At 46.5% G+C, this 27,218-nt stretch overlaps 1 protein-coding gene and 1 pseudogene across 1 annotated transcript in view; one reads left to right on the forward strand and one right to left on the reverse strand.

Annotated features, from left to right (window-relative positions):
* LOC144130206 (very long chain fatty acid elongase AAEL008004-like) overlaps window positions 1-27,218 on the reverse strand; it is a 115,051-nt gene that overhangs the window by 72,496 nt on the left and 15,337 nt on the right. The gene's annotated exons all lie outside the window — the stretch shown is intronic.
* Window positions 6,837-6,995, forward strand: LOC144130694 (U2 spliceosomal RNA; annotated as a pseudogene).

A 27,218-nucleotide genomic window follows, 5' to 3' on the forward strand; every position in this document is an offset into this window, starting at 1 on the left:
TAGTCCTCTATAAAGTCAGCAATAAATTTCCAATAAGGAAGGGCGTCAGGCAAGGAGACACGGTATCGGCAATGCTATTCACCGCCTGTTTACAGGAGGTATTCCGAGGCCTGAATTGGGAACAGTTGGGGATAAGAGTAAATGGCGAATACCTAATAATCTGCGATTCGCTGATGACATCGCCTTCCCGAGTCACTCAGGAGATGAACTGCAAAGCATGACCAAAAGGGTTCAACTTAAGCTGGGGACACCGCAGACGTTACGTTAAGGAACAGGAAGAGGGCAGCGCGCACTGGGTGAGGGAACAAACGGAGATTAACGACATCCTAGTCAAAATCAAGAAGATGAAATGATTTGGGCAGGGCATGTAATGCGAAGACAAGATGACCTATAATCGCTAATGGTAGCGGACTAGATACTCACTGCTTTGCCTTTCTTAAAGCATAGGTCTTGCTGGAATAGACCTTGCATAGCTTTCGGGAGCAATTCTGTGGCCTTACTTTAAAGTTACTTTTAGTAATAACAAAGATGTCGGAGCTCTCATCCGGCTCCAAAGTTACCGTTAGCTTTTCGTGCTCATTACTGAATATAAACTTCTTTCTGGCAAAAATTGGATCATTCCGGCAATGCTTTCCCTTCCCGGGGACGCAGGTGGCACTAGCTTGCCGACGTATGCAGATAATATATCCAAGATTAAAATTATTTCATCGCACATTTCGGAGTACCAGAAGAACAAGCCACAAATATACTATTTCGCGCACGTTTGGTCGAAGTTTTACTACCGGGGCTACACACGATCACAAGGCTCCGAAACTTTCTGCTGAGCGTTTTAGAAACCTGATCTTGAGCCAGAGTATCTGGAAACATCCTTGATGTGCGGCTAAGTTCTTACTCGCATTAGTCAGACGTCTATAGAAGCCACGCGAAGAAGCTAACTTCTTCATGTGTTGACTTATTAACGAAGTTTACAAATAAAAACATACTTGCAAAGTATTTTCTGCGATTGCGTCATTATACTGACTGAAATATAACCACACCTACTTAGTCAGAAGGTTAATTCGTGGTCATTAATCTTTTTAACGGACAATATTCAGTTACGGTAACTGTACGAAATATGGTTTATATTAGCCCTTTTATTTTATGCTTCAAAATAATATATTCCAGAATTTTAGTGCTGCGCTAGAATTGCCAGGTCGTAAATGTCGCTCAGGGCAATTTTAAAGAAATTCGGCATGATTATTTTTTTCTAATTCGAATCAAAGCTTACCATACTCCAAAATTTTTTAATTCCGGCAGATTTTAACACCTAATAAAAACGAACTTACTCATGCTCAGAAAAAATTTCAGTCCCAGATTCTCACTCGTTCTTGTTCCGTTATTGTCCTGAAATGTACTTTTCTTGAGCATGTTTAATTTTTTGAACGATGTTTGCGATTTTTGTTTTGCCATATTGTAAGAGGCAAAAATATTTTTTTTGCAGTTCTGGCAACATATGAGTTTGCGCAAATGTATTCCTAAACTAGTTCTACAAAATGCAAGCTTTCTTTCTGCGACGACAAAACTTTCAATTTTACGAAATTGCAAAAATTGTTTTTTTCCACCTCTTGTGATATGCGATTTTTCTCCGAGAAAATTAGAGCGTTTCTCCCAAAACCATGGTTCATTTCCTTGCGTCCGCACATTTGCCCATCAGATGCAAAATTTCATTGAAAACACTAAATGGCTATGGGAAATCGATTACGTACTTATCTAAACACATCTTTACAAATGCAGTCACAACTACAGAAACACCACGTCCGTATGTTGAAATACAAACTTTTGAAGAATGCGCTTCCGCAGACCTATCGCTTCCGAGTGGGATGGCTCTGTACAAGGGGGATACCGATTAAGGAGGCCCTTTCGGGGGCCTTCGCGAGTGGCTCTGAGCGAGGCTGCGCCCTGAACCGGTACGCGTGTGTGCGTCGGATGGAAATGGACGTGGTTGCCTTTGTATCTGCGCATATCTGCTCTGTTCAGCTACGAATGAAGATGAGGAGAGGGAGGGGAAAGAAGGGGGGAGAGGGGGGGGTTAGCCATGGAAGACCGCAAGTTCACTCCAGGCGCCACGCTGGTCCCGATCATGAGAGCCGCAGCGTGAAACACGGAAGTACGGAGGGGGACGGTAATGAGGGAGCGCATAATTTCTTCCGCTTTCATACTGCGATTTCTGGGGCCCGATTCGTTGCATATACATTACTTCCCCTTCTCGCGAGTTGCCAAGCATTTAAACGAGTGCTCATTGACCACAAAAAAAAAGGAGAACTTTGACAACGGAAAACAGGAAATACTAAAGCAACATTTACGACCGACTCGTTAAGGCTCGCATACCACACGTGCGAATTGCGCAGACCCTTAGCTGCCGGTAACATAACAGAGGAAACTGACATGGGCGGCAGATAACCGATGGTACCTGTACAGTGAACGCAGTGGATTCCAAGGGACTGCAAAGGGGGTGGAAGAACATGATGTCGCTATAGATGGGATTGGCAAGTTGTCGAGTGTAGGGGGACCTGCAGTTGGTACATCATCAGTGGGAGAGACCTTTGTCCTGCAGTGGATGTAAGAAAGCTGCTGCTGCTGATGGTGATGCTGATGATGACGACTGATATAACGATCGAGTCGCCACTCCCGTTCAGCCTCATACTGACGACGTGCATCTATAGCGTGGTATTAGGCTCAACGGTTGCTAACTCTGACTGCCGATTTCCTCCGCCGAGAGGAACAAAGCACTGCTTTCTCAAAAGTTCCCAATTTCTTTGTGTTTCAACGAAGAGTTTTTTCCGTTATAATAATAAGCAGCCATTTCGGCAGAGGCTGATCTGGAATGGTCCAACCTTTATCCTGGCTATGAAAGCTGTGTAGTCGGGAACGCGAATGATTTTAAATTTTTGCAAAAAGTCGCTGCGGTAAAGGTGCGATTAACCGTGTTGTACGTACAGGGAACGAAAAAGTGCCTGAACAAAATTTCGTCCAGCGTTCTGAACTGCGAGAAAAAGAAAAGAAAATTGAAGAACAGAAAGAATAAAGTTTAATTTAATGAAATATTTCATTGAATTTCTTCGGGTTATGCTGCGAGACGTAAATATTCTATTACATCGCTTCCTTTTCAAAGCATGCATGAGCGATGTTTTCACAGACTTTTTTTTCCTCCCTCAAAAGCAGAGTGGAATGCCCCTGGCAACAAGCTGGTAAACGCTGATAAATTTCAGGCCTTGACTGAACTTGTGTGAAATGTGTGGCGTATTTTTTTTCCCAGTTCACTCATCCGTGTATTTCATGAATAGCATCCTTTTCAGTGTGGCCTTTTAGTTCTTAACTGTGACATTTATCTTAAAGACTACTAAGTTCAAGCCTACCCTGCTACAGTCCCTATTTCGAGGCAAGCAGTGGTGTATAATTAATAAATAAAGATATTTAGGCAAAACGTTCCAGCTTTCGCTTGTCTGGGTATGCAAGTATAAACCTTCAAGATGGCCTAATTGGTATATACTCCCCTCTTACAAATATTCTTCACCTTGGGGATCTACTCCCCCAAAACATCGGACCAACGCCGTCCCCACTTCGAGTTGTTGATCAGTTCGCTATCGGCCTTCCATCTGCTAGCCCCCGTGATTGGCTCATTTGGTAGAGTAGAATTAGCCAGGTTAGTTGGTTCATGACATAACAGCGCGACATACGGGACAACAAGGAAGAGACACCCAGTGCTCAATGGCAGAACGCCATAGCAGCTAATGACCCACCGCAACAGGTCGCATTGTCTAATCAATAGCCACATGGCAATGTCACGATGGCTCTTTTTCATTTGAGCCATTTTGCCAGAACGCCACGTTCATTTGGGTTTCTTTCACCAGCCCGCTGGAGACGCAGACGTCTTCGCCGTGGTGGAAGGGGGCATCTCAAGCTGGCGGCTGTATTTCACTATAACTTCCAGGAGATTTACTGAGCGTCTGAGGTGCTTTCTTCAATAAAATTATTAGTATTTCTCTTTCCGGCAGATGCACGCCGCATTTTGCCTGGTGTGCCTTGCTGCACTTAGCTTCCGTGACAGCCAATATCATGGCAGTAATCGAGGGCAGTTGTCTCCAGTCCCGTGCACGTTGCGAGGATTTCGACGACTCCGCTTATTTCTTGTTCCTTCTTAGTGCGGTAAATAGGTAAGTAAGCTCAGTCTTACTTCTGAACGTGTTACCTAGTTATAATTGCACACATATTAACTGCAATAACAGCTCCAAAATCCCTGAAAGCGCAGGCTGATTTTCTATGGTTAATGTGGAAAATGAGCAGGAATATCTCTGGGGTGCTTTTCCCCAGCAATTCTCTAAGTAGGACAGCGGCAAAGATGAAACTCGCGCAGCAGTGGGTAACTAGCAGGTATCCCTCTTCTGATTTTTAATTTCTGCCTTTTTTTGCCTTTTGCCTGCACTTTTTACTGTGTATTTTTTCTTTTCTCACCCACCCCCTTTATAACGCCCTGCGGTACCTGAGGGTATTTAATAAATAAATAAAGAATAAATAAATAAATAAATAAATATAAAATATCGGTATCTCTCTCTCTCAATGCATGAAATAAATTTATACCGCCTATGTTACGACTTTCCCCTGTCTTGTCTCCCGTTGTCCGCTTCCCCCTTGTCGGCCCAATTTTCCACCCCTGTCCGTCCGTCCGTACACGTGCACATGCATTAGGGTGAATCTTCCATTCCTGTGCACATGACTTGAACAGCCTTACAGTCGTCCATCATCCCGATGCCCTTTCTCAACTTCTGCCTAGTGGCACACACGTCGGATAAAATTTTAAAAAAAGTCGTGCATCATTGTGGCCTTTGCGCCATGCGTGTAGCGTACGAGAAAAAAAAAGCACTGCGCATTGCGAGTCTTCCCGATGAAAAAAATTGCCGACGATTACGTTACTTCCTAATGCGAAATTTGAGCGCAGCTCATCAGCTGTTTCCGCTTTTCGATAGATTGAGGCAAAGAATTCGAGCGAGACATTCATGTGCAATTACAGACTTCTTATTTTTCGCACATATTCAGTCTTCAAGAAACACTCCACTAGCTGTTCTTGATTGTCCTGAAGGAAGCTTTGTGGTCGGAGAAATAGATGGATGTATGCAGTGGATATGGATCCATATACGCAGTGGCGAACGGCGGCGGCTTTGCGTTTCGGCTTGGGCGTGCGGGAGAAATGCATGGCGCCAGGAGCGCGCACAGCTGGAACAGCGGTAGAGCTGGAGCTGCACCAGCTGCGGAGCCATGGTTACGAGGGAAAACGGCGACGCCGCGAAGCGCACTAACGGGCGCCAAATAGCTACGCTCTAAAATGGCGACCGCTGCCGTTCATACACCTGCACAAAAAGCCGCTAACGCAATCTGCACTGTGCTTTGCACTAAGCGTCGCCTTTCATGTCATGCGTTTCTGACGGCTGCATCTGGTAAAGAAGTTTTGTCGGCGTTCCGGTACGTGTCGTACTTCTTGTTTATTTTTATCGGCTTTGCATTTCTGGGTCGCTGCGTAATTTCCAGAGGAAGTGGGCGCGGGGGTAAAACGGAGGCTATAGGAGACCCTCGTCACTCTCCGCCCATGCCAGAAGCGGTGGTTTTCGAAAGCGGGGCCAATTTGACAGAGCCTTCGCGTTCGCTGTAACTGAGTTGTGCAGCCACAGTTTTTAGTTATATATTAGACTATGTGGCACTGTCCTGACGCATTTTTTGGCGTTGGCACCACCCTCGTTCGTAATAAGAGAGCGTTCGTTATAACTGAGGCCGTTATAAGCGGGGTAGAACATGTTTCGACAGTTGTTAACGACGTGCTAGGAAGAAGTAGCGCATGCACAAATGTCGACCTCACTGCGTGCTACTCATTTGGCGCTCTCGAATGGAGCGACAGAAAGTCGAGGCGGTCATTTTCTCGAACTGCGCGATTGAGGGGGCGCCCCTGAAACCTTTCCGGTGCGTCGAATGAATTGACGAGAAGCCGGGGTTTGTTATTCAATGGCAGCATCTTCCTCGTACACGCTGCCCAAATGGCTTAAGGCGCGGGGAGGAAAGGGGAGGGGGCGAATGGAGGAGGCCGTGCGGGCGCCTCATAAGCCCCCAAGGTCGGCCCCATTCGTTGGAAGACGTCTTTCCTCCTCCGACGCCCGGAGTCGAAAAAAAAAAAAAAAAAACCCCGGAGCAAAGTCGGCGCGCTCATCGGAGAAAGAAGCACCTTCGGGAGGATGGTGGGCGTCACCGCACGGCCCGACGCCCAAGTGTGCGCATTTCCTCGTTGGCTTTTCTCGTTCCAGGGTGAACTGCTGACGCCGGGTGTCGATGCGCCCCCCCCCCCCCCCTTCCACGTCCTCCGTTCCTGGTCCTCGGAAGCAGCCGCAGTCCGCGATTTCCAAGCGCATTATGTCGATTTTATGAGGCACAACATCGACGTCCGGTCGACATTTTTATATCAAAGAATATATATATATATATATATATATATATATATATATATATATATATATATATATATATATATATATATATATATATATATATATATATATATATATATATATATATATATATATATATATATATATATTCGTTAAGCGAAAAATTAATCGAAGCATTATTCTGCCACTGATCAGCACTACAAATTATTAAATAAATGCACCCTGGTTTCGGTGGCTGTTGGCTTGTTTCATATGTTTGTCAAACGAGCCCCTCATTTCATATATAGTACGCACCGAAGACGACGAAGTGGGCAGTGGCACGGGTGGAAGCGCTCCTGCCAGCCCGTCCGCCTATAAATCACGCCATCACTATCTGTCCTGGCGAATGAATGTCCGGACCCCGTAGAGTATCTGTTACGGGTCCAATTGGACTTATTTTTGGAAGTGTGGCGGAGAGTTTGAAGGATGCTTCACTCCCGCCACCGGTTGGCCCGGTATTGCACTACCTCCGGGATCGGCCTTGTCTTTAGCGCGTCTTTGCTATCCTGTCTTTCTATCCCCTCTTTCAACTCTCCTTCTATCTGCCCATGGTAGCGATTGTGGCTCGGCTTGAGCCAGTGAGCAGGCCTGTGCGCTTTCCTTTTCTTTTTTCCTGGCAACAACAGATAGACATACTGTCCTGGCATGCTCTGTTCATGGGCTTACCGTCGTATGACGTGGGTGAGAACCATGGTTATATTACGCGACTGAATGCGCACCTGCATTGACCCAAACTGAATAATTTTTTTTGAAAAATACAATATCCCTACCCGAAACAAAACCACAAAGCGTCGGGCTTCGTGGACAAAGCGTTTTCTATAAAATTTTACACATTCTGATTGCTATGCAAAAGTCACAGTATAGTCCGCTGCAAAATGAACACCTTTGTAGCTAGCGGCCGAGATGTTTTTCTGTAAACTTGTACTGGACCGGTTGTCACGATTAGTGTGGAAAAAAAGCGGTCAAAATGTCTTAGCATACTCGCAGTGAAGCAAGAGCCGCTGGTGCTCCTGCAGTTCCTTTACTCGAACGATGGAAATTGTCCCTATGGTCCCAAGATTACTCGGAACAAATTTTTGCGCGCCGACGCTACTCTGCAAATTTCGAGGCTGACCGATGGTGCAGGACTTCGGAATTGTTTTGCGCCTGCATCTCACAACACACGGGCGTCTTGTGAATCTCTCCTTCATTGCAATTGAACACGAGACCTCTTGCTCTGAAAAGAACACACCGTACACACTGAGACATCGCGGCAAGTGCCCAAGTTGTGCAATAAACCGATACAATAAGCCACGGGACAATAAAAGGCTAATCTTTTTTTTTTCGTTCTTTAGAAGCGCGCGCCGAGCAGAGTCTCGGGGGTGATCAGTGAAGCCAGAGTGCAAGTGCAGAAAAAACTAGATGAATATAGCTCAAGAAAAAACGGCAGGTGCCGCTCAAAGAGCATCTAACCAATGACATCGCTCTATTGCCTTGTCCACTCGTTAGATCACTTTGCATCCACCTGCTAAGAACCACGACAGGTACAAAGGCGACGCTATGGCATCATGACGCCATGACCGCGACGCCATGACATCCTTTGAGGGAATTTTCAGCTTCATTCTTGAGCTGTATCCAACAATGGCGGGGAAACACACAAAAGCCTCTTTAGTATTTCCCTATTGTCGCGGGGGTTGTCGAAGCTCACGCTTCGTTGCAGGCGCCTGTGATGCTGTGCTCCACGAAAGTGTAGCACAACCCGCCCAGGAATAGTCCCATCGTAACACGGTTACCAGGCGCTGACTCTGTTGAGGGTGTCTACGAAGCCGCGTTACTTTGCCCAGTCGCACCGAGAAGTGTGTTTTCGTTCCACCTAGCCGCCGCCGAGTTCCGGTGTTGTTTCAGTTTGCCCTGCTGCTTAGCTTATCACCCGGTGGCCTGCTTCTACGTTTCCAGCATATTTGCGTAGCGCATGCCAGGGCCGAAAGGAAGCATATCACTAAATGCTTCCGGAGTCTTTGTTTTAGCGCGCTAGCAATATAGGGCTACAAAACAAGCGCGGAGTAACACGTCTGCATTTATTTTTTAACGCGGGCTATTTCCGTACCTCTCACAGCGTTGCGCCTGATGTACGAAACGTTGTACAAGTCACGTGACCATGTGACTTCATCACAACCTGCCCACCGGATTGAGAGCAAGCTGTCCGTTGTGGCAGGTGGCAGTTCAGTTAATGATTAGCCGAGAGAGGTTCCTCGGGAAGAGCAACCTGGCTGTCACAAGCCCCACTGGTGGCAGCACCTGCCATCGCAGGGCAGTGGCGCGTAGCTTAAACGCTGAACCACTGCACCAGGGCTTTAAAATAGGAGACAGGGGAGGCAAATAAAGATGGGTGGGGAGGACGAAAGGGCCTTGCACGCCATAGAGCCGGATGCGACAACACGATGCCGTGCCGGTCTAGGAGGCTTTCACCATTCCGGGCCGAGGTCAGGGGTGGTGCTCTTTGCCGTTCCCTCTCTCTCTCTCTAAGGACGTACTCCCCGCTTCCCTTTCCCCTTCCTTGTAGGTGTTTTCTTTTCCTCCTCTTCAATCGCTTGTAAATAAATAAGTCTTCAAGCAGAATCGAACGTGTAAGCATCCCCCCTTGGGGGGCTTCCGCACCCCGCCCGGATGAGTCTCGGCGCAGTCATGTCGTCAGTACGAGTGGCTCAGCCGTTTCGTGTCGTAGATCCCCTGAAGAGAATACCAGCAGTCACGAACACTTCACTACACCAGAAGTGTTATTAGGACTCCCGGTGATCTATGAATGCCGAGTTCTACTCTGTACAAGTATAAAATAATGCAATATCACGCAAACTTACATCATATGATATATCAACCAAGGTAAGCCAGTTCAAATGAAGCAAAACCATGGAAAGTCAAGATCAATCATGCGAAACTAGGGTTAACCATGTTAGCGCACGATATTTCCGGATTAGCTCTAAGCTAAGCCGCCTGCGATTCATACCTAATATTTCCGGACAAAAGCATTTTTGAACAAGAAAGTTTATGAGCACACTTTTTTGTATATATTGTTACGAGCAATTCGAAGGAGATCCTCCGGAGAAGACACGTAAAACAGCGGCGGCTCCTAAGTAGTCCGAGCGCGCGAGCGAGAGAGAGGCGTCTACTTTTTTCTACGAATGCAGGCGCTTTTACTTCTTCTACAGTGGCACGTATCAATATCGTAAGATTTCACTATAACAATCAATATATCCGGAAGTCTCCCGTCTGCAGGCTTTAACTTTTTTTTTTACTACTAACGTTTCTGCCATCGTCAAAAGCGTTCCCCATTGATTTCCTATGGCAGTCTAACTTAAGCTCGATGAGATCAATGAAAACACCATAAAATAAAGGTTTGCTACATACCGGGAGAATGAACCATTACCTTCAATTATTTGTATACCAGCACCTTACAGTTTTCCAGTATTCAAAGCTTTTGTCCAAGAATGCTGGACATGAATACTGTGAAACCTGTATCACCTTTGTATTAGCCATTTAGGGGGCACAACGGCAGCCGTATTGCTATTGAGGTTGATATGTCTACCGTGATGAGAGACAGTTAGGGCGCCGTTCCTTTCCGCAACACTAGGTGGCAGCCGAATGGAAGGAGTGAAAGCCGCACACGGGCGCCTTTCGCCTCCATCGAAACCAGGTCGCCGAGGTCAGGTTGCACACCCGATATACTCCAGCTCAGTAGCCGAGCGCACAAACCACTGAGCCACTATACGCCGGGGGGAGCCGAATGGTATTACGTTGCCAAACCAGCAAACACCATCATTTGCAGGCGCCTTCAAACAGCAGCATGCTTTCAAAGCCGCTGATGCTTAAACGAGCTTCAAAAAAGGTTGTTTGCCGTTTATCCATTCATGCTATCTCCGAAGTTAGCTTTGCCAATTAAGCGTTATAATAACGACATCGCGAAAGCGTGCACACGGAAAACAGCTGACGTGTTTGCAGCCATGAAAATTTCGAAGGACGCAAAACAGCGCTGTGAGGGACAGAATAAAGGAGGGAGTGAAAGAAGAAACGGAGAAAGAGGCACTGTAGTGGAGGGCTCCTCCGGGGGCTCGGAGAGCCGTGGCACCTCTTGTTTTTCCCGCCTTCCTGCCTACCACCCTCCGGCTCTATTCTGCGTGTTTTTTTCCTCCCTGTCCTCCTGGCACGCCAGCTCTGGTATCGGTCAAGGCGTCCACAGAGGTGGGAGGCAGATACCGCGCAATTTCCTTTCCTCAAAGCACGCTGACGCGGAGTTCAATGCAGCGTTGACGAGGCGCGGAGGAGTCCGTGACGGATGTTCGCGAGAAGTTTGTTCGCGCCGTGGGATGCTCGTAGATTATCCATGCCGGCGGAAGATGATATTCCCCATTCCAACGGAAATGTCGAAAGTGTGTTGATGTCCTAACTGGACGTGCAAGACAACACTGCTAGCGGTGGTGCTGGCTCATAAAAAGCGAAGCCCCGCGGTCAAACGAGTTCGAAGCCTAGGCCAAGCCAAGCACCTAAGCGTGCTTGAAACAAACGGGCCAAAGCCAAGTAACTAAAAGCCGAGTAGCTATCCCTGTGTCAGGATGGCTCGTCGTGCGCATAAAATGTCCGCAATTGTGCTTGTGCCAGCGCTACTTTCCTCATTGCATGCATGCGCTATACGGAACCGTACCTGCCGGAAACGGCACTAATTCCAACCAGCTTTCGCAGAATAATGCGCAGAGGCGGTAAGCTTATTTCTACTAATTTCTTTCGTCCCGCTTGCGCCTCCCTTCGATGGCCTCGATGCCTTGCCTCTACGCGCGATTAGGTCGCCGTCCTGCAGTTTTACCCCACATTCTCCATTCGTTGCTCCTGAAACTGCCACTTGGGTTTTCGCGTACGCAGTGGGATGCGCAGTCGTAATGCCGATTAGGATTAAGCGAAACGAAGAGGCTCCTCGTTCATCTGCTGCGATCATCGCTCCGAGTTGCTCCACCGCTCCGTTCTGCTCGTGCAGGAACAAAAAAGGAAGGGAAAAAAGCGAAAAAACTCGGGGAACACTTGTGAGCCCCGTTAATGGTATGACGCAGTAGTGCTAATGGCTCCCTTCAGAGGCCTGGCTGGGGTCCCCTCTTGCGTATCACTTCGCCTGGGGTTTGCCTACATGACCATTTATGCGAAATTGGTCATTCTTTGCTTTACATTCATAAATCGCGGGCAGTCCTCATACCACTCCTGGCGAAGAGGTTAAGCGATGCGCCGCTGCCCCGGAAGGTGGCTACTTCAAACACACCCACCAGTGAGGGCTCGTGAGACTCGGGTTCTACATCTCCCGCTAATAATTTAACTGCCACCTGCCACGGTCAGCAGTTTGCTCACAAATCGGTAGGCAGGTCGTGACGGCGTCACGGGGTCACGTGACCTTGCTGGCACGTGGGCCACATACTTTACCGCTCAAAATGCCGTATTTTTTATAGAACGGGAGCTTTAACGTTACCTCGCTGAAAATTAGAAAACAAAATGCCCTATAAAGAGGCGTGTATCTAACCATTAGCGCTGTTCAACCGCAGCGACGGCCGAGAGGCCCGGTTATCCGCCTCGTATTCAGGAGGTTTCAGGAGGTGTGGGTTCGATCCCCGGTGCCATCGGGGACTCACCAACCAGTTTTTTAGCGATAGCTACATTACGCCACCTCTTCGACCCTTCAGCGTGGCACCCTTTGAGCTCCGTGGCGGAGCCGTTGGTCACGTGGTTGGTCACGTGGTGCGCAGCAGCTGCTGCTGACGGCGGCGCAGCGCCCCGACGAAACCGAGATTCTACAGCTGTGCGCATGCGCCGTGTCAAGTGGGACGAAGATGACGAAGGAATGCTCAGCGAAACGTAGCGGCGAAAGACTGACTTTGCAACTCGGCTGAGCGAGTTCCACTCGGCCAGCTGTAGCTAACGCGTCACTCCAGGTTTAACCAGAGCTAAACCACAGCCATTTTTTCGACTTTTGCAAACTCCTCCCCCCCTCCTCCTCCCCGACTCCTTTCTGCGCAGAATAAGCACGTTATCCATGGCGCTGTCTTGCCATGCTTCTCTCGCACAATTAAAATGAAATAATCATCAATGCCGTCATTATCCGTCTTTACAGCCGTAGCGAATGAGCATTTATGCCACTGGGCAGAACCGCTTACACTGCGCTTAAGAGAGCGAGCGCACAACGTGGATATATGTTTATCATCTTCTAGGTGTCCGTTTTCGAACATCTTCAAAGTCCATGTCCAGCATTCTTGGACAAAAATTTTGAACACTGGCATGCTGTAAGGTACTGTTATGGAAATATTTAAGGCAGTGGTCCATTCTTCCTATGTGCAGCAAGATCTTTCTTTTAAATTTTACCATCGCTCGCATCGAGCTGTTAGCCACAGAAAACCAATGGCGAACGCTTTTGACTGTAGCAAAAAAATTAATGGCAAAAAAAATGCAAGCCTGCCAACGGGAGATCTGCCGATACAGCGGCTGTTATAGGGAAATCTTGCACAATATCTGAAAATTGCTTTCATAAACACGTTCTCGTTGAAAAATGCTTTTGTCGAGAATTGCAGGGTATGACTGCAGTCAGCAGTCGACAGCCCCGTTGAGTTTCACTGGCAGAGCAGGCGGCGACGACGAACGCCCGACTGCCAGCGATTGGGTTCGGTTCGGTACGCACAGTTTTAGGGCAGTGGCGGGTTTGTAGCCCCGCTCCCCGTCACCGCTCCCTCTAAGAGATACCCCCCACAAATACGCCAGTTTTCGGACGAGTTCATTGTCGTGGGAACGCTCCATAAGTCCTGGCACTATTCGACCTTCTCCCAGTGTGCAGCGGATTTGTTGAATAGTTACGTCATTCGGCTATTCTGGGTGGAAGGAGGGGGGGCGGTAGTTATCGTTCGCTCTCTATGCTCAGCCATCTTACTTGGTCATCGTCGAGGGTAAACATATATAAAACGGTCATGTCTCCGCCATTTCCAAAATCAAACTCTTTGTATGATTACCTTGCGAGATCAACCATGCCGCTTAGGTAATCCAAGTGTTCTGCTGTTAGACATCCAAGTCGATCAAAAGTTAGCAGTACTTAAATATCGCTCTCCTAAAATTGAAATTTTGATTAATGGCATTGATATGCAGCATTTTCTAGAAGCAAAAATGCAACATTTCCTCAAGACTGTTATTTGATCGAGCAAAGAAGCTCTCGCAAATTACTAACATACTGCATCTTCGTTCGACCTAAACTCGATTACGCATGCGCTATCTGGGGCCCACACCAAACGCGATTCAATTCAATTATTTCCAGAAATAATTGAATTGAATCAATTCACTAGAATCCGTTCAGAGCCGCGCTGCGCATTTTGTCTTTTCTGATTATTCATATACATCAAGCGTTACCAAACTCAACGCAGCAAAGTCGCTATACTCTCTCTCTCTACCATAAATTTTATAATGAATGACCGCGTAACACTGCCATTCTACCAGCACATCGCCACTACTGCCGCCTCAGCTATGGCAAGACCGTGTACCCAGCTTCAGCTCGTTCATCGCCACATTTTTCTTTATTCTCCGTAAGAACGACCAATGACTTGAATGACCTTCCAGCTGCTGCTGCCACCCATTGCGGTCACGACCACTTCAAGCGTTTCAACGAAGAACTCATCTGTCATCGCGAGTGCCCATCCCTCATGTATTACCCCTGCACAGGGGCATTTCAAAAAACAGTTAAATAAATCGGCGTTCTTGCAAGACATTTATTTATACGATTCATTATACCCACTGCCATAAAGGATCACCGCGAATTTCACGTTCACTCCATTAGCTTTTATCTCTCGTGTCATGAGTAATATTTTTACTTTTTTACACTCTCAAATAGCTTTTGTATAACATATGTGTTGGCATTAGCAAAAAAAGGCATTGGCTCTTTTCTGCTCATGCGCCCTTCTCTTGTTACAGTTGTGATCTTGCTGTATGCTTCATTCACTTACTAAGACTTTCCCTCTTATGGCTGCTACGTTGGGGCCCTCTGTAATATTCACCTCATACACGTGAAATGTTCTAAATAAAGATAAAATGAAAGATGCTTTAAAACAGAAGTTTAACACCTGGCGGCAACTTCCCTACATACGCCAAGGGTATACCGCGAAACATCCCTGCTCGCGCTTGAAACGCAAAGGTGCCTCTTGCTTCTTGGCAAAAGGCGCCGACACAGTCGAAGATCAGCAGAGAGTATTATGTAAGATGGTCAGCTTCCGCAAGCCAAGCCAAGCTTGAAGCCATCCCCTTTCCTTTTTCCCTCTCCGGGCTAGCCGAAGTCGTCCTCACGTGAGAGCCCAGACCCGCTCCAGGCCACATACATGCGCCAAAGGCTGGATTTTCTTTCTTTCTTTCTTTCTTTCTTTCTTTCTTTCTTTCTTTCTTTCTTTCTTTCTTTCTTTCTTTCTTTCTTTCTTTCTTTCTTTCTTTCTTTCTTTCTTTCTTTCTTTCTTCTCTCTTCTTTCTTTCTTTCTTTCTTTCTTTCTTTCTTTCTTTCTTTCTTTGTTTTTCTTCCTTCTTTGTTTTTCTTCCTTCCTTTCTTCCCTTCTTTCTTTCTGCAGTGAAAGTGGAGCAGGAGCTAAAGGCACAAGGCCTGACAGCCCCAGGTAGCAATTTCAGCAGAGCGCACAAAGTACATCATGGTAGTAATGCTAAAAATACATTGTGGATATATGCAGTACAAATGTGCACAAATATACTCCAGCTTGGGGTATTTCCCTAAAACATTTGACCAAAAGCAATGTCTTAATAATGGCAAACAACACGCTGTAGCGTTATTTGACTTTTCGCACACAGACCACCTTTTTCGCCCCAAAATTCTTCCCTGAAAGTTTGTGCTAGAAGCCTATACGACATCGTTAATAGCCGACGTTTTGTTCGAAATGCTTGACGAACCACAAACAGGAAGTCTTCGAAGAAGTGGCATACGAGAACTCGGATCTCGCGTGACAAGTAGGCAGCCGGCGCTTAATGTTCTTCGTGGAGGAATCAAGGAAATTGTCTTCAGACGCAACTGCAGGCACCGCGAACGAAGGCTAGGCCGTCGGAGACAGCGAAGCAAATATTGCTGGGCGTGACAAGCAAGGAAACTGAAGACAGCGGTTTTTATTTTTTCTATTTTCGACATAATGCGTCCCCGAATGTGGCAAAAACAGCCACGGCACCTTAGAAGCCCTTCACGGTAAATGCGCATATATTTACCTGTACACGGCAGGCTGACAGCCGTCAGCACGCGACCCGTAAAGGTAAACCGGCTACTATGTCACCATTGATGGCTTTCATGCACGAAGTGGTCGTATATTTCATGCAACGCGCAGACTCGAAAATGCCGTCACCTTCCTCGTCCCTCAAACAACAGCAGCTGGAGATGCTGGCGCTTGCATACAGCGGGTACTGCGTCCGTTGTTACCGAGCGAACGTCGGCGCTTCTCCATGGGGCTCCTTTTTGAGCACAGATCCATGGACGGGATTTCAGCTGGATTGATTTCCCATGCCCACTTTTGATGCTGTCCATTTTCCTTTGAATTCCCCTGGTGATAATAGTTAGCGGTACATAAAAGGGCAAGAACTGCCGACACCTCGTCACGCGAGCGACAAGCAAAGACACCGGCCGGTTCACGGAAGCGGCGGAAATGCGGTGCTCGCGCGTTAACTGCACCTGTGGCTCTTTCACGACAGTCGACGCATGTGGCTTTTAACGCAATAGCATTCAGGGTCCCGTTCAGCGGAGAATCCAGTGCTATTTGCTTGGGGAGAAAATCCGCAATGGTCGACAGGATCGTGATGTCACAACCACATGACCTCGCGCGGGTACGTCAAACGCCCCACAACGATCACAAGTAAGGTACAACAAAACATGACGTCGCTACGCAATTCCTCAATTGTCTGCAGTGTTGTGACGTCAGTCCACCGGCATTAAGTAGTGCCTCTGAAGAAAGAAGTGGCACGGTTTTAACGTAGCTAAACCACGGTGGTCAAGCCACGAATTACAGACGCTAGCGCCAACGCCTCCTTCAGTTACGTTCACAGCGGTTGGAGGCGCAGTTACGGCTTCAGCGGAGGCAGCCAGAACGGAAGTTGCTCGCGCTTTCCTACCCCTGGCTGAACCAAGTGGACGTGCGAAAGACTGGTTGTCTCCGGTTTTGCTTCGCTGCGTCGTCTGCGCTGGTCATCGAGCTTAAGCTGATCTTACCTGTTTGCACCGCAGATGCAAATTGATGAAGATGACGCCCAATTTACACAGCGTGGCAGTGTGTTGCAGTTTAACACGAGGCGTGATCGGCTGCGGCGACAGCATAGTGTCTCGTGCGGTGGCCAGCGAAGCTGGTCTGTTCGCGCCGCCGTGGGTTGGAAACCCTCTCGCCGCAATATTTATTTTATTTCTGCATGGGCCGTTGCTATGTTACGTTTTGCCAAGGTCACATTCAAGGTCAAGCTTCACACAAACTCGGTGAGCCGGTTAGATCTCGAGAAGTATAGTGCTTTCACGCTAAAATAATTGCGCGGAAAAGCGAAATGGTTGAGCGCGAGCTGAGCGCGCTATACTCTTCGACCCTTGAGGAACGTTCATTCGTCTTAGTTAAAGGGAGGCCTTGTGCGTCTTGCGGTAAATTAAAAAAATCTAATTAAAAGAGCGCAAAATAACATTTAAAGATAAAAAAGTCCACAACAGTGCCCGTGTCGGCGAAATGACACGCAAAGAGGACCCGGGACCGCCGAAGGGACCGATTAACGCTATCGCGCCATACCATCATGGCGGAGCTTGAGAGTCCTTCGAATTTCATGTCATATGGCAGCGACGCGCGGGGGTGCGATGCCTCAGCTTTCCTCAATTTAAATGGCACGTGCTTCGCACACTCCGCTGTCGACCTTGGCATCAGCCGTCGAGTTAATTGCGAGGTCTTATAACGCCGCGTATACCTTTACTAATACTTGCCTGGAAAGGAGCAGTCAGTTTAGCGCTCGGTTGACGAGTGAAAGGCTTGCACGCTTAGCATGCCATCTTGCGAGCACGATCGGAGAGTGAGTTCAAAAGCCTTGTCGGAAACTGGGCTGCTACATGCATGGAATTTGTCAAGGAGGAGGAGCCCCTCTTATTGACCACTACCAAGGACTGCACGTGGAGCGTGTAGCGATAGCCAGCGCTTCACATAGAATAGAAGCGTAGAAATGGCAAAACCACAGGATAACTTAGCTAAGTGCTCCGTGTGTCTTGGAGAACATTTGATGGCTAGAGCACGGTTAAGGCTGGTTGGGAATGTCCGCTGCCTTTCTCCGCCCTTGAAGCACTGTGGACGCTTAATTTTAGTTGCATGTTTCCTTATTTCAAATGATGTGTTATGCATTGGAATGCGTGGATCACCGCTTGGTATTCGCCTATACGACAGCTAAATAATTTATAATTGAATTTCTTTACGCTGTTTCAGTTTCAGGTTCGTGAACCGAATAGTGACTGTGACGTGTAGTTGTCCTTCAAATCGAGCCATTCGGAAAAAAAAAACGTGCTATATAAACGCTGATACGTAGTTTTACTTCACTGCAACACCTGCCTGCTTCAAGAATTGCAATGGCAACAAATGACGTATCAACAGATTGCCGTTTTTTTTTTGTGCGTCGAGTGACCTGAAGGTCAAACTACACGTCGCCTCCACTCGTCCGTTCATCAAACCGACACTAAAAATGCGTCAAGAAGAAATTCAATAAGTATTTACCCTCCGTAGGCGAATACCACGGGGTGCTCCACGTGTGCCAACGCCTAAGGGGCCTCGTACGATCGTTTTTGAGCGGCTTCCGCCAGCGAGCGGGTGAGCGGGTCCGCCCCGTCCGGCGAACGGATGGAAAGTTGGTCAACTTCAAACTTTCGAGCGGACGAGCGGGTCCGGCCGGCGACTGGATTGCAGCTATTGGCTGCTTTTTTCGTGACGTCAGTGTGACGTCTCGCTTATTCCGGGGCAAGATGGCCGTCCGTCGACTGAACTGGGGAACGAGGCCTAGGTGGTTGCAGCTATGTCGCGAAGCATATTATATAGGCCACATATTGATATTACGAGTGTTCAGAGCGACTGCGAACTTCGCCGCGTGCAGCACTAGTTGAATTCTGCAGTCATCTACGCTGATGGAGTTGACAGGGCGCCTCTTCAAACCGACGCAAGACCTACGCGTTGGCGGTGTCACGAGGTGTTTGTATGGAGCGGTTTGTGGTTGTTGCAAGCGTTCCTAATTCCTGCGAGGATCATCACGGGAAGCGGCGAGTAACCGCTGTTCACGGTTAATTTCTTGTGCGTGGATGAGCTGCACAGCACAGTGACAAATGTCCGCCCAGTGAACGGGATTGCGATCGGAGCGAGTGCTTTTGCGTCAAGGCAGCGAAATGTGTACCTGCGAAAGCTCACTACGGACGCCGGGCTTTCCGGATGCTGAAATGATCGTGGCGTTGTGAAGCTAGTCGCATTCGTTGCGATGGTTGCAGTGATTTTGACCGAAGCGACCACACGATGTTGTTTCTGCTACGTATCCATTGCCATTTTGATCGCGATTCGTGCGGGCACTCTGCTCGAGTACTGCCGTGCGTGCGACGTGACACGATCTTGGCAGCACGGAATTGTCGGACCGTTTTGTGCGGCGATAAAAGCAATGCCGCCATCCTTCTGCGCCTTGGTGCTTCATTCAGTAGATTTTATGATTATGAGTGCTCGGATTACGAGTGGCCGGCGGCACTGTGTAACCTGTGTGGAAACATCGGTGTGCAGTGCAGAAGTGTCTTCGGGGGCGTCATTTCTTTTTATATCCTGCCGGCAGTGCAGTCATTTGTCTGCAATAAATACTTGCGTGATGAATGGGTGACTGAACACTTCCTCTAGCCTTTTCGGTTTAGGTTGTGGCAACATGGTATTACGCGATTAGGAACAAGAATCATTGCCGCATTTAAATCACGGCTAGTTCACAGTGTAGAATGTCTAATATGTGTTAACTCATGAGTCTGCTTTTCAATGAGCATTTCACTCTATGTTACGCAATAAAAAACTGTGAAAGCAGGTTATGGGGTCAAAACTGTCCACAGAGTAAGTTGGGCATCACGAGTCTTGATTAAAAAAATAAATATATATTAAGAAAGTCTTTCCCATTGCTTATTTTTCTCTTTTTGCTTTGACAAATGCTTGCAATATGAAGTTGAAGTGGGATCTTGGTTTCCATTGTAATCAGAAAAATGCGGTGGTCTTGAAGCGCCTCATGGGCTGTGACACTGTTTGTTGCAGATATTGCTTACGGTCCCTTTCGATCGGGAGATAAGCGCTACGAAAGTGCATGATGTGTGCACAATGCTATTGTTGCAGAGCAGCTCGTGAACTCTGCTTTAGTGGAGTTAAGCGGTTGTCAAGCAGAAGTCCCTGGGACAGCCGCACCAGTTTGTTTAACAACACATTTTCGAAGCCTTGAGAAGGAGATGTCATGGATGCACATGCGCACGTCTATCTGCTACCTTCATTTGCTTGTGACTGCTTGCTACGAACATGATTACTTGACTGCTGAGTGACGGAGATGGTGAGCAAAATCAGCTTTGTGTCAGCAGTGTAAACGCTTTCCAGATTTCCTTAATCCTCCTTACATTTTACACTAACAAAAATTATTTGCTGACTTAGAGATGCAAATTCGCACCTTCCCCAGTGATCGGCTAGGTTTCCTGGCACACTTATCCTTTCACATTTGTGTGGTAACGACAGTACCATTCCTGCACAGATTCAAAGCTACAATAACAACGCTTATTTCAGTTCTTCGAAATGTGGTAAGCACTGTGGCAGGTTGGTTGGCTCTGTAATACCGACGTTGCCCTGTTTCTGAGAGTCCTTTAATATCTATGGAACCGCTGACCTGACAAGGCAAAGACCACATTTAATTGGAACCCGTTCCTTTACTTGAGTGAAATGGCGGTTGCTGCCTGCATTAGCAGACTCCCCGCTTTGCACCGGCGCCTAGTTCTGTTCTTGCCCGCTGCGCATGCCTGAATCAGGAGTGTTGCATTTTTATTTTCTTCTGTGGTGTACTCTGTATAAAAAATGCTAACCTAGCATTGTGGGCGGTCCTGTTGTTTTATTTTTAAGCGGCTTAATTCATTTTGTGCAATGAGCAATCCAAGCCAGGATGTGAGTCGCCGAACCCTGACAGTGATTTTTACACTAGAAAGAGAAGCTCTTTGGCAACCAGAAAGTGTATGAGCTGGTTAGAAGTCAGTGTGCCTGGCAGTCCACGTGTTAGCATAACAGTCTGTGCAGACAGTGGGGCAAGCATTGTGATGGCAATTCCAGTGTGCAAGAAAGGTATATGATTCAGGCAGCGTTCGATTTATCTGCTCAAATCCAAAGTTTTAAGTCTTTCCCCTCTGCACATTAATGGGACAAGAACACATGCGACAATGGGCCGTACGCATTTTCACTCTGTCCACTATGATCAGCAAGTTTCTATGTCAGCAAAGCGTAAGTAAATTGAAAAAGGTTTTTTCCCCGGAAATACTGTTAATAGTTTGAATCCATATTAACGAGGACTGCACTAATGAGGAATGGCTGTATATGTGAAAGTATGGTTAATTTTTTTAGTTCTGATGATGAGACAAGCAATTCATCTGTGTTATTTTGAATACCAGACTAAAGAAGTACATTTATCTTGAAAATTATGAAGATGATTAGAAGGATGTGTTGTATGGCACAGCAGTTTGTTGGTTGAAGAATTGCGATTGGCTTTACATGACACCACTTAAAAGAGCAAACTACAAAACGAGCCCTGTAGAGCTGGTAAAGGTATTTTAGAAACAAAGTCGACGGCAAACAGCACCACTGCACATAGTAGCAATTCTTGCTCTGTTGTCCTCGTCCCTTAACGCAGTTTCAACATGCAAACTTACCGCCGGCTCACCCGACAGTACACTCGTACCAAGTTTTGTGAAATTTGTAGCAAACATCAACAGGACAGGAAGCACGGGGTACGCATATCTAGTGCATACTGTGGAGATAGCTTCCTGCCTCATCATAGTTCGGCCCCTCTATGTTTCTTACCCATCCTTTCCCAGCACCTATGGCCGCCTATTTATGCCATTGCCATGTGCTGCAAATCGCCAAACACATTTTGTACTCTTGCCCTGCTAGATTGTTTTGGCCCATTAAGTTGTTTCATCCAAATTGGCACGCTTTTAGAAAACATTCCTGCAATAGCCAACTTGCTCTTGTTCTTCACGATATGCACCTTGACTGCAATATCCCCCTCGATGCTTTTCTTCTTGGCTTTGAAAAAGCACGTGATTCGCTTATTTATGTATGGCTTTTTTTGCCGTGCTTTAACTTGTATTCAATCGCTCTAAACTGGATCCAAGCCAGCCGTCGGCAGATTTCCCTTGCCAATTCTTAAGCATCCTGCCTTTTCCTGCACTCTTGGATATCCCCCAAGGCATTGCCCTTGAGCCTAAGCTTTTTACTGCCTACATCATGGCTTTCCTTTCAGTGTTTTGTTACATGCCTTCACTGATGGCTATATAAAGGGGTCTGCCATCTTGCAATAAATACCCTTGTTTTAGTTCTCCAAAACAACATTTTTTGCATGCTCTAGAATGGCCTGTTTGCTAATGTTACTAAGAATGCACTCATATTTCTTTTTATTGTAAGCAAAACTACATTTCGACTAGTTATAAGGCCTTACCGAGAAAGTTATATTCACTGGATACTGGTTGAAACACTGAGCCATTCACATGGCTCGCATGGTCTCACCTCATAATGCTTGTACGCCCTCCCACAGCCTAGGATATTTACACCATAACATGTACTTAGCATCGCTGTCTTCTAAGTTACTTGCGTTCAGATCCCCTGTGGGGCATCACCTTGGGCGTTCTAATGGCACATGGCACAAACCGAACTTAACTAAAATCCTAGGATGAGTTCAGACCTGAGCCCTTGTTTTATTTGCTCAGACAATTGTTGAAGCTCCAGTTTCACAGCACCAAAGTTGAACCTTCAAATTTCTTCATATCGTGCAGGAACTGCAGGTTTTTTTTTTTTAACTCTTTACCGTCACATAACCAACTAATCTGTTCTGACTCATCTTTCCTTCTGCACTAGCCGCACAAGTACTGTTGTGCCTCAGTTAGCTCATGCCACTGCATTTCAAGATTGATTTTTGTTTTTGCCACTAAAGGCTGGAATGGCCTTCCACCTCACAAGGCTTACAAACCTCTTGTCCTTTGAGCTGTTCACTGCAGAAATCCACCCAGTAAATGATGATATTCGTCCACTGATCAAAGTGATTTCCCCAAGGCAGAGAATATTTGCAATAAGGGAGTAAATACTCATTAAAGTCCACCCAAGTGCAGCCATAAGGCTACAAAAAAGAGCTACAAAGCTTTCCTTTGTAGCGGTATGACTGTGCTTGGATGGTAACGGTTGATTACTTCTACACAAAGCTGACCACTCAAGTATTGTCATTTAGTACAGTTTAGGTATTATAAATGTTAAAATAAATTGTTGTAATGAAGTGCTTAGTCGCTTGCTCAGCTCGGCAAGCCAATGCAATGTTCTCTTACGCGTAAGAACTTTCCTCACAATCTATTTCAAGTAATATTGAGGCAGATTTACACAATAGTTTTGTCGGACGGCATACAGTTGCATTTACGCTAACTTGCACACTGTGCACAAGCTAGGTCTAGCCAACTGAACCTGTGCACTCAAAAGCTAAGCATGCATTATTGTGCCTATCTGTGTCAGATTTTTCTTGGTTTCTCTCTTATCGTCTCTTCAGCTAAGCAACACACCGCCTTCATAACATGGCTCAGTGAGAATGCTACGAATGCATGTTTATGCATGTGACTTTTATATATTCAGGATAGTGTTAACAGGGCTGTTGGTTCATCTTGAACACAAAAGCCGTCAACTTCAATTTGCAGCAAAGAGACACCAGTGAAGACAAAAGTCATCTCTGCTTTTCTGTTTTTGCGGCTTCGGCCTAACTTCAAATTGGTCTTTTCCAAGTTTCTGATGCATATCCATGCCTCAATTATTTTCTTTCTTTGAAAACCAGACTGGCAGTGAAATATGTATATTTTGCTGCAAATGTTGATAGTCGGCAACTAATAGCACACTCTAAAATTCAACACATGTTGAGTGGTATAAACATCAATTAACAGTAAGCAATGCTCACTTTTGCTAGCTTGATTGTGAACTGGTCACCTTTACATTCAATCAGTCTACATTTGACTAATGAGTGAAAATATCTCTTAAACGTTTCTTTAAAGTTGTATTAGAGAACATACGCGTATAGGCCTGTCACATACTGAAATGGCTCAATTTTTATTTCATTTTATTGTGCAACATCATAGCTCTCATACTGCAAATCCAATTTTACAAATTCTGCTTGGGTGTTTGCTCGAGATAATCAGATTATATGGCCATCGTATCCTTTTTCTCTTACTATACAAAGTATTCTTTCCCAACCTAAGCCAGGAGCCGTTGCCATGTAAATCCTCCAAATTGGTTCTTGCATTTCCTCTACCTGTAATCCAGTTTACCGGCTCGTACATCTCATTATGTTTATAGTAATGAGAAAGAAATGTGTAGACTTTTATGCAATACAAAGGCACCCACTTTGTTTTGCATTCACAGAGACATTTGAGAATGCTGGAGTTGCACAGAGTATATGCGAGCTTGTTTTGCACATGGCAACAATGACATATGGCCTCTAGCAGAACTTCCCATACTTGTTTTCAAAGCTGTAGTCTGGTTTGTGCAACGGCAATATGAGCTCATGAAGGAATGCTAAAGGACTGCCGATAGCCCGCTTTCACTTTGCAGAACAATGCCTTGCACTATAGCCAAGTGATGCACGTCTAAGCCCCTTTGCAGCCACACAGTGCTATTTCTATTTTGGCTTTAATAATGGATTGAAAAACAACAAAAATTAGTCACTATTGTTACATTGTCACTGTTCTGTAAAATGTAGAACTGTTTTAATTAGAACTTGTTCTACCTGTTTCAAACAAGTGGAAAAGTCATAATTTCTCATGTGCATTGGTGTCTGACAGCAGTGTGCTAAAATGTGAATTTTTAACACACACACATTACTGATACGGAGTTCCTGGTTTCGAACCTGACCGCGGCGGCTGCGTTTTTATGGAGGCAAAACGCTAAGGCGCCCGTGTGCTGTGCGATGTCAGTGCAAGTTAAAGATCCCCAGGTGGTCGAAATTATTCCGGAGCCCTGCACTACGGCACCTCTTTCTTCCTTTCTCCGTTCACTCCCTTCTTTATCCCTTCCCTTACGGCGCGGTTCAGATGTCAAACGATATATGAGACAGATACTGCGCCATTTCCTTCCCCCCCAAACCAATTATTATTATTATTATTATTATTATTATTATTATTATTATTATTATTATTATTATTATTATTATTATTATTATTATTAACACACACACGCACGTACGCGCACGCACGCGCACACACACACACACACACACACACACACACACACACACACACACACACACACACACACACACACACACACACACACACACACACACACACACACACACACACACACACACACACACACACACACACACACACACACACACACACACACACACACACACACACACACACACACACACACACACACACACACACACACACACACACACACGCACACACACACACACACACACACACACACACACACACACACACACACACACACACACACACACACACACACACACACACACACGGGCGCCTGCGCGCGCGTCGGAAGCGGGGTCCGGTTTACAACAGTAGGAGGACCGCGGGGCTCTGGGGGACTTTTTTTTCTTCTTGGCTTGGAGCTCTTTCAGTCCCCCCCCCCCCTCCCCCTTTTCTTCGCGGTTTAAGTTGTCCTTTCAGCGCCCCCCAAATCCCCTTTCTTCACGCTTGAAATTCCTTTGGTCGGCTCGAGAGGGGGAACGCGCCAGCACGGGAGCATGGAGGTGGATACCTTTTTTCGACGCCCGTCGCGCAGGCGCTCCGCCGTAGGCCCAGGATGTGTGCATCGTGTTGGGGCTTAACGCATCGTTTGAAAGAAAACCCGCAAGCAAAAATTTGGTGCCTGTAGTCTTTTAGAGCTGTGCTCACGTTCGTATTTCGGGCATTTCTGGTCAGCAGCTGGTAATTAGTCAGCAGTTCTCGCAATCTGATGTATCAGCACATTGGGAAGCCTGCATAGGCATGGCCTTTGCCGCCCATAGTAACACATCCGCTTTCGTTATCTGTAACAAAGACCAGCCGATTGGTTGGCCGCGATCCTTTAAGAACGGTGTGCTCATCCCTGTCAGCAATTAATGCGATGGTTTTCAATTTTCCGGCCGCTATTTCATTGCTGCATATTTGTCTTGTTCCATTCGCTCGTCGTGCGTCATGGCGTGCTAAAGAGAACAGTCGAACGGATTCCCGCACTTGCACCGCAGTTCACCAAAGTTCACAACCTGCATGCTTTTAACAAATCTGCAGCATGTGGTAGCGCTTTACAAAGCCGTGCGCTTGAAGACACGTACAAGACGCATGCTTTTTAGCACTGTACGAATGAAACGAATATTGTGCATTTAGTTTCCGCATTGGATTCGATAGCGCAGCCTATAATGTATTTCTAATACCCGAAGTGGTTCGAATATTTGAGAAAATCAAATAACAGGGACTTTGTTCAGAAACATATCGGTTCTCTCGTTCGCGGGCGACACTGAAGATTGGCGTCTGCGTGCACCGCCCTGTCGGAATGATGTTTTTAGACGATGTGATATTCTTTTACATGACAGTTTTTTACATGACAGCATGTGGTCTTACTATGAACTTTCTTACTCTTGATAAGTCAAGATTTCTTATCACTTTCTTTTCTGCACCGATACAGGGCATTTAATTAACGAGGGCAGTCATTGTATCCTACAAAACAAGAACTACGCTGCAACCTGCGATCTCGCAGACCTAAACCGCGCCTTTAGAGTTTCGCTTACTCGCCCGTTCTTCAACTCAATTAAACATGCTTGAATGTGGGAATGAAACGTCGTCGAAATGCAGTTATACCGCATCATTAGATATTAGAAGATGAACATTCGTATTAGAAAATATTCCCACGTGCCTAACGCGCCGCGAGGCCTCCGCGCTTAGTAGAAACGACGACGAAGCGGTGGTTGGCTCTCGAGGCGCTCTGACTCTGTGGCACGGACCCTTGCTCTCTAATTAAAAGCTCTCAGTCCTGGGTTCTCCCCGACGCCTACCTGCACGGCTCCTCAGGTCTTGACAATATTTGGTATTCGCACAGCCTGCGCGAATACAAGAAACAGCCAGCTGTGACGATTCTGTTACATAAATACAGTGAACAGCGATGAAACCGGATTCTCTACTTATTTACAGTGTTTTAGTTTGCTCTCACGAAACGGTGCGTGTAGGGGTGAAACATTGAACGTGCGTAAACCTCGGTATAAACAAGTCCCAGCCATTCACTGCTAACTGCGTGTGCGCGTGTGTGTACAGGCGTTTTCGCGTGTTCAGCGCAGGAGAAAATAAATTTACGAGGACAAATTTTCACCAACTGCAGCTTTGATGACCACTCCATATACGGTATCAAAACCACATTTAAACTGGTGTACACATAATGAAAAAAATGCAGAATAATA

Source organism: Amblyomma americanum, chromosome 4 (assembly GCF_052857255.1).
Source record: "Amblyomma americanum isolate KBUSLIRL-KWMA chromosome 4, ASM5285725v1, whole genome shotgun sequence".
NCBI classification, from domain to species: Eukaryota; Metazoa; Arthropoda; class Arachnida; order Ixodida; family Ixodidae; genus Amblyomma; species Amblyomma americanum.